Source organism: Pteropus vampyrus, unplaced genomic scaffold, assembly GCF_000151845.1.
Source record: "Pteropus vampyrus isolate Shadow unplaced genomic scaffold, Pvam_2.0 Scaffold84, whole genome shotgun sequence".
Classification (NCBI taxonomy): Eukaryota; Metazoa; Chordata; class Mammalia; order Chiroptera; family Pteropodidae; genus Pteropus; species Pteropus vampyrus.
In genome coordinates, this window is record NW_011888865.1 from 6,729,031 (window position 1) to 6,735,055 (window position 6,025).

At 37.5% G+C, this 6,025-nt stretch overlaps 1 protein-coding gene across 1 annotated transcript in view; it reads left to right on the plus strand.

Annotated features, from left to right (window-relative positions):
- The window catches only part of FAT3 (FAT atypical cadherin 3), a 635,634-nt gene that overhangs the window by 292,285 nt on the left and 337,324 nt on the right, over positions 1-6,025 (plus strand). The gene's annotated exons all lie outside the window — the stretch shown is intronic.

Below are 6,025 nucleotides of genomic sequence, written 5' to 3' on the forward strand. Positions count from 1 at the left end.
TACTGAAGTTGCATGTTCAAATTTTAGTTATATCTAGTACCTCCAGAGATGGAGGAATTATACATAAGTGGTTTTCTGAGATAACTAACGTTTAACTCATTAAGGACCAAAACAAACAAACAAACAAAAATTTATATTTCTGGACTATTTTCCAAAGTATATTAAATGCGTCTTTTCATGTCCAAGCTTATAAGCTAACCAGAATGATACAAGCAGATCTTACTTCATGGACTTATGCACTCATATGGGACTCCATCTCAGAAGGACCACATGCTTGTTTTAATGCTCTTCTATCATTGTCTGGAAATTCTTAATAATTTTTGAACAATATTGGCATTTTCATTTTGAACTGGGATTTGCACATTATGTAGCCCTTCATGGATTCCTTTTGAACTGGTAATTATTGTTTGGGGCTATCACATGCAGTCCTATTTGGGTTTCCTCACTTCAGCTCAGCTTGCCAGCACTCACTCCTGTTATCAGTATGCCTCTCTTTTCCAGGGCTCTGCCTTCTAATTTGCTGCTTCTCATCTGCTGAGACATCATATAAGTAAAGTATTAGAATAGTAAGTAGGCTGAGAATCACTAGTCTCTGAAGGGTGACCTTGAAGACTCTTCCCATAGAGCAAAAGTGCCACAGTGTCAGTAGCTGAGCTTTGTGGCATGTATTCAGTGATCATAGGCTGTTTTTGCTCCTTTCCTGTACTGATTGCATTGGTGAAGACACTGTCTTTGTATAAACACCAGGTGGGACTATGCAATTCTGGCCCATTTCCATTAAAGGAAAATTTTTGTAAACAATCTATTTATAAATCCTAATTATTTTTCAAAATTAATCACGGATGATAAGAAGTTAAGTGAGGTTTCTTTTTGAGACCCTTTACATAAACTATGAGGATTTCACGGTTGATCACGAGACCTTTCTGGATTCCAGTAATTCCTGTCCTGTCGCTTCAGATTGTCCATGTGCCTTCAAAGCAGTGTTCTTGCTTGGCATCCTCTTGTTCTAAAGTAAACCATGGCATACCTTTATTGGCATTAGGTCACAGTTGCTAGATTTTCTCTACAATTATACAACTTCATTTATTTGTCATTGTCTACTTAGACTCCTACCAGCTAAATCACTCTGCAGTGATTTCTGGTTTTCTGCTGGTGTATATTTTGGTTTCTAACATTCAAACTATCTATAGCAAAAGCAAGCAAAACCAAATAAATGTTTTCTTGTTATTTTTTAAACTATTCATAGTATAAGAAATGTACTGGCGTTTGTCTTACAGGAAAATAAGATAATTTTCAGAATGGGGAAAGAGTCATTTCTTACTCATTTATTTACTTAATATCCAGTGTTTTTTATCGAACACCTATTATGTGCCAGGCACTGTGGTATGTATCAGAGTACAGTGAAGAATAAGACAATTGTAAAGACATTGCTTTATATAGCAGATACTATGGGGAAATGTTAAGTGAATGAATGAATGAGTGAATTAATGCATTGGATAATTTGTATCATTTCTTAATATTGCACAGGAATTTCTGAACTCCTTTTTTATCAATAAGTGCTTATGCCTTTCTAAAATCCAACTACAGCTGAAATTCTTCTAATTGCTTTGTTTAAACTTCCATTTGACATTTGAACTATTTTCAAAATGTCATCTCTGGATTCGCTTGCCTCTGAGGAATTGAAAGAAATGTTATATTGACATAGTTTGCAAGTTGTCAGAATGTACATAGTACTGGAAATTTCGTAAGTGTTCATAAAGGGAAATTAAGGGGTCATCAGTCGCTTTGTAAATCAGTTTATTCTAGGTTGCTAGAGCTATTTGGGAATCGCAGCATCAATTTTGTGCCATTTCTGTTAACATTAACAGAAATGATTAAAGGTATGGGCATGGTTAAAATGATGCTTCAGTGACTTTCCAGCTCTGTGACACTGTCATTCTACTATGTCTGATTTTAATGAGATTTGATATGTGGGGAGCAAAAGCAGTAATTATTTGAGAAAAGCCTTTTACTTTCATAAACAAAAAAAATGGGAGTTGGTCTTTGCTAATAGATATAATAATAATAATTACCATCATAATTGTTATTTACATGATGCTTCATAATATTAAAACTCAAATATATTTTATCTATGATAGGTTTGGTATAACCTCTTTTACAAAATGAAATTTCACCTAGGAAAGCTGTAGAAAAGTTTTCTAGAATTAGAATTTTATACCTCAGGATCCAAAGCAACAGGCAAATCTAGGTTACTAAACCACCCTATTTAGATTTTTTTTTTTTTTTTTTGAGGAAGACCAACCATTGTATTGATAGTTATAATGAAGGGAGGAATGGTAATAAAAGTAGGACCAACTGTTGTTAAGAAAAAAATATCAAAAGTAATGGATTGTGTACTTATGGCTTTGACCTGCATATGTTATGAAGTCATAATAAATTCAACATTCTCTGGCCTTTAGAGCATTGATGATATTATTGTGCCTTGACTTATATACTAATTATGAATTAGTTAGTTCAGCGAACATGTATGAAAAACGTACTCTATGTCAAGCATTGTGCTAGGCCCTGGGAGTACAAAAGGAGAAATGTATCATCCATCAAGGTAAACAGGATCTATTTCAGACCACTTCCCTTGAACTTTGTTACAATTTTTGTGGTACTTAATTCCATTTTTTATTGGTCTCTACTGAGCAAATGGCTCCTACCCTTTATAGCTTTAATTTCCCCTGCATCCTAGTCTCTGCCAAGACAAGAGTGATCAAAACCAGCACTTTGATGTACTAGGGGACCTACTCTGTATGTGAACCCTATTGTCAGCCCTTTTGTGCAGAGAAGAATCTCAGATGATTCTGTTTCAGGGCAAACATTAAAATGTATATATATCTAAAAGAACGTTGGCAGGGAGAAGCTGGTTCTTTTTAGAAAATAAATGTAAAACCACCAACTTGTTATAACCACCAATCAAACATGACAAGGACAAACTGGGTCTGTCATTACCTAACCTGCCTCCCCCAACCTAGGAAGTAAATTACACTGTGAAAGCTAGACTTTTAATAGGGTGACCCTTAGTAGAGGTGCCCAGAGCCCTGGCCCTGACAAGAAAGCTCTTAGGATTGACAGAGACTTGGTGCTTCCAGCATGTAGCACTCTCGTCTGAGGGCAAGAAGGACTAACTGGCTGCCTCAACTCTTAGGAAGCTCCTGGTCAAGCATGGATGACCATTTATGTTAGGCACTAGAGCAGTGGAAGTACTAATGCTCTCTTAGCAGGTTTTGAGACTGAGGTGTGCCAGACACTGTGCCAAGGTCTTATTGAATCTTCACAATTGTCGGTGGTACATGCTGTAACTAATGTTCATGGTTCTACAGATGCTCAAAGAAGTTTGGTCTTACTCCATCAAAGCCCAGGTTCTGCCCTTGGCTGCTAAAGATGGGTCTGATCTGCCCTGTCTCGGCCCCATCCAAGCCTCACTCCTAACTTGCCTCCTTATGTCACCTGAGCACTCAGACACACTGTTGACTGGTGGCCCCTGCTGGTCCTGCTGCCTGGAATGCTCTTCCCCTTAATCCCCAAGCGACTGGCTCACTAACTCCCTCTGGGGCCTTCTTTGTAAGTCACCTTCTAACAAAGTCTTCCTTGGTCACTTCATCTAACGTTGCAATCTCCAGTTCTTCCTGTGCCCCTTTCTGCTTTATTTCTCTCTTTAGCACTCATCACTATCTAGTAAAGTATGCAAGCTATTTATTTTACTTATTCTTTGTTCCCCTACTAGAATCGACTAGTAGAGCTTTTGTTTCTTTGTTGGCCATTGGATGTTCTGCTTTGAACATTGACTGCCAGGAGTAAGTATTTAATAAATATTTGTTGAATGAATGGATAAATTAGTGAAAGAAAAAAATTGCTAGAATTCCCACTCTGAGAGATTACAAATAATAAGGTTCAAATTTGTACTCACTCTGTCTAGGAGCCATCCCTCAACCTTACAAACCAAGAGACCAGGGAGTAAGGGAGATATGAACTTGATCTTAAAAAAGGTGTAGGTGTTGGCAAGTTGGTCAAGGAGAGAAAATACATGAAGGTGTGAAAGCAGAGGCACCCAGGCATATCCTTTCTTCTCTGTCCTGGTTTGTTCGGGAATTTGCTTGCCAAGCATCTATTTAAGGACAGCATTTTTTCCTGTTCAGTCATGGGTGTTTCATGCTATATACCAAAGCCTTTTTAGAGCCATCTATGGGGTGTTGTTGCTTAGCAAATGGCCTTTCCACCTTGAGATTATAACTGATAGTTGAATGTGGCCAGGCATTTCTAAAATTAAGCTTTTGATCCTGGAAACATTCACCACTCTACTTAGAGAAATCGTAATTTTTTTTCACTCCTCTCTCCACGTGCTTGTTAGATTTTTCCATACGTTGTTTATAATAACTTTTCCCTGTGGTTGAAGATAACAGATTTTTGCTTTTAATTCAAGAAATGTCATCTGCTGTAATGTTTTGTAACACGATACTTTCCAAGTTTCAAAGCGAGAGTGTGTTGTCTGATTGTGTTTTTGCATGCGAAACTGTAGAAATGGTGATAAGACCGGGGAACTGCAGTGTGCAGATCATCTGCCCTTCTATCCTTGTCAGTGTGGCCAAATGAATGTAAAGGATTTTTTTTTTCTGTCATTGTAATTTAAATTCAGAAGAAGTCTATTTGTATGGTAATCACAAGTTAAGGAAAACAGTGTTTCATTTCTCTCTGGGATTTGTTTTCTGACATCTTCGCATTCCCTAGTACTTTAACCTGGCAACAGCATATTAACAGCAATTCATACTCCTTATTTTAACATGTAGAACAGTACCCAGAAGATTAATACATGATGAGAAGAAAGAACTAAGAAGGGATGTTGAGGCCATAATTAATTTTGCTTCCTTACACCATATGCTGGTATTTTCTGATATTAACCGAAATTAGAATCACCGTAGAGTTTTCAATTTTAAGGGAAAAAAAGTTATTGTACACGGTAAGGCACAAATAACATTGCCCTTATTTTAAAGATTAAGGTTCCAATATGAAGATACAAATTATATTCTCATCATTTGGATTTATTACTTTTCAACAAGGTTTTTAAAGGGGCTAATTTTCTTTCAGTGAGCACAGACAGGAAGGATCCCCGTTACTAACTGCTTGCCTGGCATGCCCTGAACTAAAGAAAGACAGATAGTTAAAGAGACTTCTCTCCCAATTCAAGTGATTGCTGCGTGTTCTTGTCTTAAGTGAAAGTCACGAGTCAGGGGTTTTATCTTCAGTCACACCTAATGACACTTATTTGTTCACAAAACAAGCTCAATTAGATTAATTTCCCTGGATGATTCTATTAGATGAGGTGATTCCGCTAATATCTTAAGGTTTCTTTAGATCAGGAGTCTTGTGCTTAGATGCCTACCCACACAGATAGGTAACATAAGGGAGTAAAATGGGCCTGGTCAAAGGTCTCTATGGAAAAGGGAGCTTTGACTATGTGGGTCCAACCAGAAGCTTCACCTTAAACTTCAGAAGGTGACCAAATGGACAGTTTCACCCTGTCTAAAAGGAGGCTGCCACTATTTAATCCCAAAGAATGATTGAATCCAAAATATTGCACAGGAGTAGCCAGATCTCCTCCCTCAAGAGACACTACAAATTACTGTTTTCATGCAAAATCCCCTGATTGTTATACAGGGTTAGTTCAAATCTAGAGGAGACAACCCTTCACTCCAGTGTAACAAAACATCTTATGGCCTTAATATTCGCAGGTCTGAGATCAAAAACTGGACAAATAGAGGCCCACATACTGCAAGTATAAATATTTAAAAGTAATAAATCAATCTAACAAAACTTAATAAACTACATCCCACCCTTTGACTTCGACAAATATTCAAATCTGATAGGTCAGATTTGAAACTAATATTCTTTGAGTCCAGTGAGTACTAGATGAGGTGTGGTAAGGAGAGCAAGGCCCTGCCTACCTCCTACACCTGTCCAGTTGCTCTTCTCACACCCAACT